The sequence below is a fragment of the Phyllobates terribilis genome, unplaced genomic scaffold (genome assembly GCF_046119375.1).
Source record: "Phyllobates terribilis strain yellow unplaced genomic scaffold, ASM4611937v1 Scaffold_5__5_contigs__length_657084704, whole genome shotgun sequence".
In the NCBI taxonomy this organism is placed as follows: Eukaryota; Metazoa; Chordata; class Amphibia; order Anura; family Dendrobatidae; genus Phyllobates; species Phyllobates terribilis.
Window position 1 is genome coordinate 155,737,425 of NW_027362765.1, and position 12,923 is coordinate 155,750,347.

A 12,923-nucleotide genomic window follows, 5' to 3' on the forward strand; every position below is an offset into this window, starting at 1 on the left:
CTCTGCGTCTTCGGCCAGGACGAGCTCTGCTAGCTCCAGCCCCTGGCCTTCAGCTAATGTCTCCTACAGAGCTCCTTGCTGCTCCTCTGTCCCTTCCTCTGGACTCGAACTCGACTCGACTCCATTTGACTCTCTTAACCCCGCCCCAGATCCAGTTTATAAAGGGCAGGTTCCTCCCCTCCCTGGACTGGGGCAGGAGGCGTTGCATGCAATAGTGCTCCTGACCAGGAAAACCCATGCTCGCTCTCAGACATGGTATTTCTACCACTGTGGCAACCAGACCCCCTGGGGTGCCACACATTATTGCAGCTTATCTCAGGAAGGAAGGGATAGATAGATAGATAACATTACAATACAATATATTGGTAAAAGCAAAGCACATATACTAAATGAGAACAGATACTACACTTGATGTTAGCCAAAAGGCCGAAAAGCGATAACCTGAATTGGTTTTGGCCTATGACTGCACCCATTGTAGGGATAGGGACAAAGACTCCCCTTAGGAGGACATGTTATTCATCAATAGACACCTTAAAACCCACAACTTTACTGCTTGTTGCAGCTGCAGCCCACGCATGCATTTTTAATCTGCATGAGTCTGCCTATTTTCAAACATTCTCACCTCCCCCCCAATGTCCCATGCACCTGCAGACAAGGGGATGGGGAGAGGAGAACTAATTAGTGAACAAACAAGCAGCGGTCCACCTTCTTCCTAGTGTGCAGGCTCCCTGCAGACTGTAGCTGACTGCAGCAGCACAGCCAGATAAAGGCCAGTAGCCCATTATGACACGTGCAATGATGTTCCATTCTTCCATTCTTGCATTATTCCATTGTTCCATTGTCCCATTCTCTTGCATTATTCCATTGTTCCATTCACTCATTACACCTATTGCATGCAATGCCTGGGTGAAAACTAGAGTTGAGCCACCCCCGTAGTGTTCGGGTTCGGTTCGTCGAACACCGGTATGTACACCGGTATGTTCGTTGAACTGTTTCTCGAACACCGTTAATCCCAATGGCAGGCAAACAAAAACACATGGAAAACACCTTCAAAAGGTGTCCAAAAGCTGAACAACTGCTCAGAAGACACAACTAACACATGGAAAAGTGACAAGTACATATAGTCATGCGAAAAGAAAAGAGGTGGATGAGTAAAAGGAGGGGGAGACACAGATATAGGCATGTCATGCCCTTCTAAAATCAAGAATGGCTGGAGTAAAAATCTAAAATCAGCCTACCAACACCCAGACGTCGTGACAAGAAAATTAAAAAAAGAAATATCTTTAGGTAGAATGGCGGTTCCATTCAGAACACTTTCCTTACAAGACGTAGTGGTATCCCCATTGTGAGTTGTGCCAAAAACGGAACCCAATACATTTGGACTAATCCACCATTTGTCATATCCAAAGAGCAGGTCAGTAAACGACAACATCGACGCGGAACCAAGTACAGTAATATATACTGTACATCTTTTGACAAGGCAATCAGGTGGATCAAGAAGTTGGGAAGGGTTACCCTAATGGCCAAAACAGACATTGATGCGGCGTTCCGGTTATTTACTACCTGTGCCTCCGAATAGTGTCCACCTATTGGGCTGCTTCTGGGAAGGAGCATACTATATAGATCGCTTTTTGCCCATGGGGTGGTCCAGATCCTGCTCACTATTTGAGGCGTTTAGTTGCTTCCTCAAATGGGTTGAAATGGACGTTTCTAAGGGGGCACATATTATCCATTACCTCGACAACTTCTTATGCCTTGGCCCAAAAGATTCGCCACAGTGTGAATACACGCGGTAGTCCACCTGTGAGAAGGAGAGAGCTGGAGGGAGAACGGACACCACAGAGCCGAGGGGTTAGATGGAGAAAGGAAGACGGAAAGAGGGCGAGGGAGGTAAGGGAGTACAGTGGAAGGCCGATCTGAGCTCCCCCACGTTCCTGCTGGGCGGGGAACAGCCCTGGGAAGAACAGCCCTGGGAAGAAAATCCACTTGCGCATCCCTTTGAAGTTACGGGCGCGAGCGGGCAGAGGGACTACGCTGCAGTGCGAAGCCGACACGGCCAGTCCGTTCCTGCCTGTGCGACCTCCGTGTCGCCGGGTTTGTGCCACAACCGTGGTGGACCCTGACGGCCAGCCCCCCTCTCCCAATACTGGTGCCTGTCCGCTGGTGGGTCGAGCCCCCCCCACGCGGTGTGGGGGGAGTAACATCTGCAGAAGAAAGACCATCTTCCAGCCAAACTAAGATGTCTACTTCTTTTAGCGGACAATGTGATACGATCCCTTTCTTACGGACACGCCCATCGCTACAAATTCCAGATGAGGCACAAAAACAGCAGGTGCTTCAATGGATATCAAGTGCGCCTTCAAGTGGGCTCTCCTCCACCTCAACTTCAACATCACAAATACTCCAGTCGTCAGAGGTGTCACCCCAATCGCACTTGCTTCCTCACAGCTCCCAAGTCTCCAGCTGCCGGTCTGAGTATGGGGTAACACAGATGGTTGAGTCTGCAGAGCTGTTTACTCATACTATAGCCTGGGAAACGGAGGTCTGCTCCAGGGCTTCTGTTAATCCAGACGAGGAAATGATCTGCACTGATGCCCAGAATATTTATGAGTCGGATCCAGGACCAGATGAAGAAGGTTCTGAGCATAATGTAGACCCTCGTTCCCAAACTGTAACTCCTGTTGGTGGAGACAATGATGAAGACGATGATGAGACTCAAATACCTGATTGGAGCGACAACTTGACTTTTCGGTCAGGGCAGGAAGAGGTTGGCTCTGAGGACGACGGGTGTGAGAGCACACAGGGTGATGATGACGAGGTTGGAGATCCCACTTACTGTCAACCCACAGTCAGCCAGTCGAGGAGGTCAGCAGAGGAGGTGGAGGAGGATGCTATTGACGACGAGGTTAGGTTGCGCCTTCCTGGACAAAGACGGAGTACTGGAGGCACGTCAACAACTGCATCCTCAACCACAACTCTGCCTCTGACCACAAGTCGTGGTGGCTCTTCTGGTCACATGGGCACTAATCCTTGCATAGCCTGGGCATTTTTCAGATCGATAAGGATGACCCAACTCGTGTTATCTGTAATATTTGTCACGAAAAGCTAAGTAGAGGCCAAAAAATCCATAGTTTGGGTACTTCATGCATGAACCGGCACATGGATATGAAGCATAAGGTGCAGTGGGAATCTCACTGTGCTACAATGCGGCCTAGCCGGCCGGGCCAACCACCGTCTGCCCCATCTTGTGCATCCGCGGCCTCTTCATCCTCTGTGGCTGGGGGGACAGCAGTCACACGTTTTTGGACGCAGACCTGCCACTTCTTTACCCTCAACAGCCAGTGTGATTGGCAGGTCATCATTTCATTTGGAAGTGGAAACACCAGCTGGTGTTGAGCGCTCTCCAACATCAAGAGCACCACCTTTGGATCAAGGCAACCTAACTTTTCCACCTGCATCTTCCTCACAGACCGGCAGTTTGCTGGGGACACCCTACTCAACCCCGTCTAAGCACAACAGCCAGCCCTCGGTCCCTCAGATGTGGACAAGTAAAAGACCATTTCCTCCTAGCCATGACAAAGCTAAGAGGTTGAATTTCACCATCTGCAAGCTGTTGGCTACAGAAATGCTGCCTTTCCGCCTGGTGGACACAGAGGATTTTCGAAATGTTATGTCCGTCGCAGTGCCCCAGTACCAGATGCCCAGTCGGGACTACTTCTCAAAGAAAGGTGTGCCTGCGCTACACGATCATGTCGCACACAACATCACCGCTTCTTTGAGAAACTGTGTGTGTGACAGGGTGCATTTCACCACAGACACTTGGACGAGTAGGCATGGACAGGGGCGTTACATGTCGCTGACTGGGCACTGGGTAACTATGGTGACAGCAGGACAAGGGGCTGCTGTCCAAGTCTTGCCATCCCCATGAGTTGTGCGTCAATCCTCTTTATCTAGAAGTTCCGCCACTGCTTCTGCCTCCTCAACCTCCTCTCGGTCCTCCACCTGCACCCAAAGCCTGTCTGGTAATGCCACCCGCTTTCTAACTACGCAGAAGGAATCCTGCACACCTCCTTACTATGCTGGCAGCAGGGCTCAACGGCATCAGGCGGTGTTTACATAGAAATGTCTGGGAAATGTGAATCACACAGCTGAGGAGTTGTGGTCAGCTCTGGAGATCCAGTTTCATGAATGGTTGTCTCCACTGGACCTGCAACCATGGAAGGCCGTGAGCGACAATGCTGCAAACCTGGGTGCGGCCCTTCGCAGGGGCAATGTCACACACGTGCCTTGTATGGCTCACGTGTTGAACCTGGTTGTCCAGCAATTTTTAGACCACTATCCTGGACTAGATGGACTTCTGCAGAGGGCATGGTCGCTGTGTGCTCATTTCCGCCATTCGCATCCCGCAGCTCAACGACTTACATCTCTACAGAAGTCATTGGGCCTGCCAGTTCACCGGCTGAAATGCGATGTGCCGACATGGTGGAATTCAACTCTGCACATGTTGCAGCACCGACAAGCCCTGGTGCAATACGTTCTGATGTATAGCCTGGGCCAACGAGATCCAGAGGTGGGGCAAATCACGCTGCAGGAGTGGTCTCAGATCAGGGACCTATGCACCTTTCTGTACAGTTTTGAAATGGCGAAGAAGATGTTTAATGCTGACGATGCCATTATCAGCATGACTATTCCAGTGATTTACATGCTGGAAATTGGAGTCAGGTGGTGGGACAAGAGGAGGTGGAGGAAGTAGAGGAGGAGTCGTATGCGGAAGGGATAACATCTCCAAGGTCCAGACGGTCGGCAGCACCAAGGCGGCAGGCATGGGAGGGTGGGGGAGAGGGATTAACCAGGGCGCATGGTAGCAGCCAAACTGTTGAGGAAGGTGCAGGAGCTGAGGAAGAAGTGGAGGACAAACTGGCGATGGGCATGGAAGACTCATCAGATGAGGGAGACCTTGATCACATTTCTGTTGTGCGAGTTAGGGGGAGAGGGCAGAGGAAGGAAGCATGATTCTTACCTCGCTACCAACACAACAAGGACTTGGTCCTCCTGGATGCGCAAGACACATGAGTGCCTTCTTGCTGCACTACCTGCAACATGACCCTCGGATTGTCCGACTTCGAAGTAATCCCGACTACTAGGGTTGCCACACTCTTAGATCCCCGGTACAAAAGTAAATTTGCCAAAATAATTCCTGCCATAGAAAGGGATTCATGCATGCAGGAGTATCAGCAGAGGCTGTTGCAGAATCTTACATGTGCTTTTCCACAAAACGCCAGTGGTGCACGTAGTGAATCTCACAGTTCTAACTTGCCAACCGTGGGACTGTCGAGTCTTCATCACTCAAACCGTAACAGTAACACAGTATCTGCTGGTAACATCAATTTTGTGGAATCGTTTCACCACTTTTTTAGACCATCCTTTGCAAGGCCACAGGAGACAAGAAGTCTGACACATAGTCAACGCCTAGAGAGGATGGTACAGGAGTATTTCCAAGTGAACATCGAAGCCATGACTGTGTCACTGGACCCTTGCTCATTTTGGGCTTCCAATCTGGAAAAATGGCCGGAGCTCGCCACTCACGCCTTGGAGATCTTGTCATGCCCTGCAGCCAGCGTTCTCTCTGAACGTGTGTTCAGCGCTGCTGGTGGTGTGCTGACAGATAAGCGCACGCGGCTGTCCACTGAGAATGTAGACAGACTCACGTTTGTAAAGATGAACAAATCATGGATCCGCAAGGACTTTTCTACCCCTGTGTCATCCTGGGGAGACAAAGCTTGAGGATTTGGTAAAATCACCTCACCAACCGTTTTAAGCAACTCTGGGGCAATTGATATCACTGAAGTGGTGTCTATGCCACAATTTTTGGAAAAAATAGAGACTCTTTTTGGAGTCCCCTTTTAACCATAAGAAACTACATACACTATGGCTTGGGGTAACACAGATGGTTGAGTCTGAAGAGCTGTTTACTCAGAGGTCTGCTCCAAAGCTTCAGTGTCTGCTAGTCAGCGTAGTAGCCCAGCTCTGAAGCAAGCTACACCGCCTGTGTATCTAATAAGAATTTTAAACTGCATCTAGCCTAGGCAGACTGTGGGGACCCCCAACCAAACCCAGACGCTCAGCCCCCCTACCGCCCCCCTTTCCTTGACAATACAATAATGTAACTCTTACAACTGGATGGGTGAGGATCGGTCACAGCTTTATTAACTCTTTATACTCATTCCATTAGAAAGCCATTTTATTTCTAAAATAATTCAGTTTGTTGCAGCATGCCCTGTGTCTCCACACCGGCACGTTGGCCAACAAGTGTAACTCTCCAACATGTCCTTTCTATTTCCAGGCCACGGAGGATCCTGCATACTCGTATGCAGGACTCTGACCCCCTTGTGATAACCTATGTCGTTTCCCCCGACCTGTATAACTAAGATGACCGGACCTCTTGCCTCTCTCCCTACCTTGATTACCTCCATTAGTACCTGTGGCCATTGCAGGCCTCTAATACCTCTCCAGTTGGAATATGTGTTATGAAACTCTAATTTCCTCCCGCCTGGGCGGACTTTCGCCCTTTTTTCTGCCCAATATATATATACGAGTGGCCTATCACCCACACTGTTGGCTTAGCGTCACCTGTAAAAGAAACAAACCACGCTAGGATAACAAGTGCAGTCTTATGTATCTCGCCAAACACGTGGATCGTCATCTCCCTATCCACTGAACTTCCGTTTCTGACAGTCCTGCTCTTGCTGCTGCCGTGGCCGCGCCTATGCGGAATGAGTGTGTCCCGTAATCTTTGGGGTGGTTCCCTGCCGATGTTAGGCATTTATTAAATATAGCTTCGAACTGGTATCTTGATAATAGCGTTCCATCAATGTGTGATAGGAAGAAATTACTTTGTGATCTGATGGTTATATATGTTTTACTATTGTTACGCGACTCAGTGTACCGTTTGTGGGTTGTAGTAGTACCCAAGTGCCCCTGCCCGCTGGAACAGTTTTCGATTTGCGTATGCGTAGACGTATTGCATTATTAGCTATGACTACGTCCTGGTGTAATAAGCCTCCACTGGTGGTAATTTTGGATTGAGGGACTAATTCGCTTATGCATAGCGCCCCGAAGAAGGCGATCGCAAATGCAGTAGACAGTAGTGTTGCTTCAAATTGTGAGTGTCATGTTAATGGTGTTAGGGATATGATGTGAGAAATCAGTTTTAGTGACACGGGACGTCTACACTCCTGACTTGGCTGACCCCTTTTCCACCCTTTTATGGATTGTCTGATGATGAATCTCTTTGTCACATCTCCCCAATTCAGTAGTTGGAAGTGAAATGCTACTCCAGTCAGACACCGCTGCGCTGATGCCCCTGATATGCCCCTCATCATTAGCTGGTGGAGAAATTCTATGGTGACTTGTAATCTGGCTTGTTCACATTGGTCAACCCGTCTGCCTGCTACTAGTCGTGTCCACTCTTCCCATGCCTTACCGTATGTTTGCCACGTCGACGGGGCAACTGCCGCTCTGATTAATGGCATCAACTATTCGCCACTAGATCCCATAGGGAGGGTGGGCAACTGTTGCCCGATGGGTGGGCGTTGGGGAGGAGCTCTGTGAAAATCTGCCAATTGAATTGTGATAAAGCGTTAGCAGCAGCGTTAGACCCCTCAGCATCGTGGCTAGTGCGGACCCATACATTGTGTTTTAGGCACAGGAATGCTAGCCGGCGTAGGCGGCCTAGCACTGGGAGAGAAGATGATGCCATCTTATTAATGCAGTGCGCTAGGCTGGTGTTTTTTGTTATGAAGCGTATATTTTTATTAGCCAGGCACGCGCCCCATATTTCTATTGCTATTGGGAAGAGTTCCAGGAGTGTCTTTTTTTGTCAGCACTTGTTCTGCCCAATACGGGGGCCATAAGCTTGTGCACCATTGGTTATTTAGTATCGCTGCATATCCGTACAGATGGGCTACTACAATGAGTAACAGACACTGCTACAGGCCCAAAATTATTTACTGGGCTAGATGCAGTAAAAAATTGTTATTAAATTCAAAGGTGGTGGAACTTGGTACAGATGGGCTACTACAATGAGTAACAGACACTGCTACTATGCCCAAAAGGTTTTACTTGGCTAGGTGCAGTAAAAAAAATGGCATTACATACACAGGTGGTGTAGCTTGCAACACAGATGGGCTACTCCACTGACTAACACACACTGCTAGAGGCCCAAAAGGATTGGCTTAGTTAGATTTAGCCAAATACTGTGAAAAACACTTGCACAGCACTGGCACAGACCTGCCTGGCAAAAAGTGCTAGGAACTGCTGTAACCTAGCCCTCAAAAGGGCTGCAATTACAACTATTCGCTACTCCCTAAACCTTTGTCTATTTAAGAGAAAATTCGCTTGCAATTCACACAGTTACAAAGTATAGCGCCCACAGCAGCAGCGGTGCCGTCTAACACTCAGCTGCAGCAGTGAGAAAATGGTGGCGACGGGGAAAATGGCTGGGTCTTATAGGGCAAGGACATGTGACATACACAGCCAATGACACATGCCCTTGCTTGTGTGAAAAAAAGCACTTCGCTCCGTGTGTGCGCTGCTGATAGGCTGACAGATTGCACCTCCCCACTGTAAATGCGGGAAAGAGAAAAAAAAAATGGAGATCTTCATTATTCCTGCAGAGATCCATCCCCTGCCCCTCCCCCCGCCCACTGTACACTTAAACTGCGTATTAACATTAATTTTCATCATTACTGTGAAAAAATCCAGTTATGATTTTGGTGCACGAACAGTTATCGAACATAACCTCGAACAGCCGAATTTTTTGCAAATCGTTCGGGTTCGTCGAACGGCTCGAACACCGCCCGAAACAGCTCGAATTTGAGATTGGCGAACAGTTCGAGTCGAACACCGCTCATCTCTACTAATGTATTTGTATGGGTCATATCTGAGAACAAAAGCGTGCACACATGGTTAATGCTGACTGGCGGTCTTTGGTCCCAAGAGACGTGAGGCACCAGTTATAATGCCCAAAGCATGTGTCCCTAGCACCGGTTGCTAGCAATGCAGCCAACCACATATACTGTACATATCTGTAGTCTGGATTTGTTAAAATTCCACATTTCACGTGATCATCATGAGACAGTGCACCTTTAGTAAAGCCTAAAGGCACCCATAGAATGCTTGTTCACCCCTAAAGTAAAGAGATATTTTAAGTTCAACAAATAATAAACATTTTAAAGACTTAAATCCAAATGTGAACTTCTCCTTATCTGGGCACATTTTCTGCAGAAATCAGAAAAACCACAATGAAGGGAAGTAACCATCATGTAAACAAGAAATTCAAGGGATTTTCCAGCTTTATGTAACTATATACATAAATGAGAAGGATTTATTGGATTTATCATTTTCAGATCTCTGAACCCATTCACTGTATAATTCTTTAGTGATACAGTTGTGTGGCTCATTATGGAGCACTGATACACTGTAACGACACTTAGCAGCACATAATCAGCAAATATGACTAGAAACAAGGCCGGCAAGTTGATCTATGCATTCATATCCGTTACTGGAATAGCTGGGAAACAACCTCTGTGGTCGCCAGTAGCTAGAACAGCAGCGGACGGCCACTTGGCTTTGCATAGGTCATGGCTTGCTTTCAAGACATGAAATCTGGACCATTCAGAGGGGGCGCTGCCAGTCTGTGTCAACCATGCTCCAACCAACCAACCAAAAAAGAGGACTCCAGGCCGTGCCAGACACAAAGAATTTGATACCAATGTATTTTGTCTCTTCGGCTCCTTGCTGCCGCCTAATGGTAGATGAAGGTGCTCCATTCATTCGAAGTGACATTCAAAAATGCGTAGTCTACTTACCCTATTTGATGTAATGCACAGTCGTGGTTGACAACCATCAGGAAATCTACGCACAGTCCATGTTTTTTCTGTGACTGTCATGCCCAGAAGAAAAAAAAAAAATAGCCTTATTTATCAAAACTGTCCGAAAGAAATACCTCCCAACTTTGAAAGATGGGGACACATATTGGGGCACGTGCAGCGAGCCACTGCAATCTCTATTGTACACTATGCCACTTCGCTAACCTCACCCTTCATTACATGCGTCCACACTGATGTTTGCTCCTAATGAGACTCTCGTGTTTTACCACAGTGTCCCCCCCCCCCAAACACAGTATGATGCCCACAGTCCTCCCCCCACCCAATGTAATGCCCACCTATACACAAGCATCCCTCCTCCCTGTGTGTCCTATATATAGTGATACCTTCAGCACAGACAATGAGAAACGAAGATGGATTTGCTGTAAATGAGATTTATTTTGCTCCGGCACCAATGAAACAACAGATATTGTCCTACGTTTCGACCAGCTTGTGCTCTTTATCAGAGACATCTGGGTGGAGAGTGCAGAGTGCCCGTATACAGGGGAAGTGTGACATAGGATTCACTACAAAAGATCACGGAGGGCCTGGATGCCTTTCTTAAACGCTATAATATTACAGGGTATGGGAACAATATTCAGTGATGGGTTACTGGTCCAGAGAACTTGTCTGATTGTTGTATGTGAAGTCAGGAAGGAGTTTTTCCCCTAAGGCCACGGCCCCACTATCAATATTCGGTCAGTATTTTTTCTCAGGAGTTGGAGCCAAAACCAGGTGAGGAACAATCAGAGAAAAGGTATAATAGAAACAAGTCACCAATTCTGCATTTATCACCCACTCCTGGTTTTGGCTCCTACTCCTGAGAAAAAATACTGACCGAATATTGATAGCGGGGTCGTGGCCTAATATGTAGCTATTAGTGTCTGCCCCATGGGGTTATTGCCTTCCTCTGGATCAACACATTACTCTATAGGCTGAACTCTATGGATTTAAGCCTACTTTCACCTTTAAAAACTACAAAACTGATCTGTATAATTCCGATCTATCAAGATAAGATTTACACAAAATCTCTTAATTTTTTTTTATTTTTTTCACCATTTTTATGAAAGAAAATACTTTACAAGTTTAGTCTTGTCGTAATCATACTGTCCTGAAGAATCATGTTGGCAGGTCGTTTTTGACACACAATGAACACTAAAAATAAAATAAAAAAAATACACAAAAACCAATCTGAAGTTTTAATTTTCCACTGTTTTAGCACACTTCATTTTCCCCCCGATATCTAGTACGTTGTCCTGCTAACAAGTTGGGTGAGGAACATACAAGACTGGAGAAGAGATCTTGTGGGGATAGGAGATTACATATGGGATTAGTCTGGAGATTTATGGAGGAGACAGATTACAGACAGCCTTGTAAATCATTGTTATGCCATTGCCCCACTATCAGTATTCGGTCAGTATTTTTTTTCAGGAGTGGGAGCCAAAACCAGGAGTGGGTGATAACTGCAGAATTGGTGACTTGTTTCTATTATACCTTTTCTCTGATTGTTCCTCACCTGGTTTTGGCTCCCACTCCTGAGAGCCAATTGTCTTTCACAATCTAAAATGACCCCCAGAAACTGTTGAGCTTTTAATGGAGACAATCTAGATTTCTCCAGATTTAAAAACCAACCTAGTCCTTCCAGGACAGAAATAGTTACCTGAAGGTGGGCCTCGCATTGAACAAAGGAGTTCCCCACTATCAGGAAATCATCAAGGTAAGGGATTATTAAGAGGTCTTTTTCTCTTATATGGGCCATAACCTCTGCCACTAGTTTGGTAAAAATTTGCGGGGCTATGGCTAAACCAAAGGGAAGTGCAGTATACTGAAAGTGTTTAACCACCACCTATTTCAATGGCCACCCTCAGATACTTTTGATAGTCCTTATGAATGGGAACATGGTAATAAGCATCTTTAAGATCGAGAACTACCATATAACAGTGGGGAAAAAGCAATTTTATTATCGTTTTTAAGGATTCCATTTTAAAGGTGTCAATTTTAAGGAAGCTATTTAAAGATCTTAAATTAATGATCGTCCTGAAACACCCACCTGGTTTGGGGACCAGGAAGAGTGGGGAGTAGAATCCGTGACCCTCTTCTGAATCCAGAACCTCAATCAGGACATTTTTCCTAATTAGGACTTGAACTTCCGATACGAGGGCAGTCTGCCGTTCTGGGGAGAACTAGAGGGAACAATCAAGAATCTTCTGTAAGGAAGAGCTTGAAATTGAAATCGAAGACCAAATTTAACTAGGCTCAAAATCCAATTACTATGTGAAATTCGTTCCCAAGCTGGGAGGAATAACGACAATCTCCCTCCCACCTGGGCCGATTGTGATTCTCCTGGTTTCTGTTCGTTTTTGGAAGAAGAACTAAAAAAGAGTAGGCCTCTACCTTTGCGACCTCTTTCTTCAAATTTTTCTTGTTCTTTGAAAAATCTCCTTCGGATAAATTTCTTTTTCCGAAACGATTTCTTAAAAGTGGGTAGAGTTACAGATGGAAAACCCTCCTTAGGATCTCCGGCTTTTTCCAACAGTTCGTCCATGGTCTGGCCGAAAAGATATTCTCCTTCGCAAGGGATTGTACAAAGTCTAGACTTCGTCTGTATATCTCCAGGCCAGCATTTAATCCATAGGACTTGTCGAGCAGCATTTGACAGAGCTGACGATTTTGCTGCCAATCTAACCGAATCCGCAGACGCATCAGCAAGAAATGCAGCAGCACCCTGGATCCGGGGAAAGGAAGAAATAATCTCCTTCCTAGAGACACCCTCCTTTAGCTGATTGTCTAACTGTTCTAGCCAAACCATTAGGGCTCTCGATGTGCAGGTGGCTGCTACTGCTGGTTTCAGAGCTCCTGCAGCTGTCTCCCACGCACCTTTCAGGAAGGTATCGGCTCGTCTGTCCAGGGGGTCTCTTAATGCTCCCATGTCGTCAAATGGGAGAGAAGACTTCTTTAATGCCTTAGCGATGGCGACATCCAACCTTGGTGCCTTAG

At 46.9% G+C, this 12,923-nt stretch overlaps 1 pseudogene; it reads right to left on the bottom strand.

Annotated features, from left to right (window-relative positions):
- Positions 1 to 285: 285 nt before the first annotated feature.
- Positions 286 to 438, bottom strand: LOC141151069 (U2 spliceosomal RNA; annotated as a pseudogene).
- Positions 439 to 12,923: the final 12,485 nt, after the last annotated feature.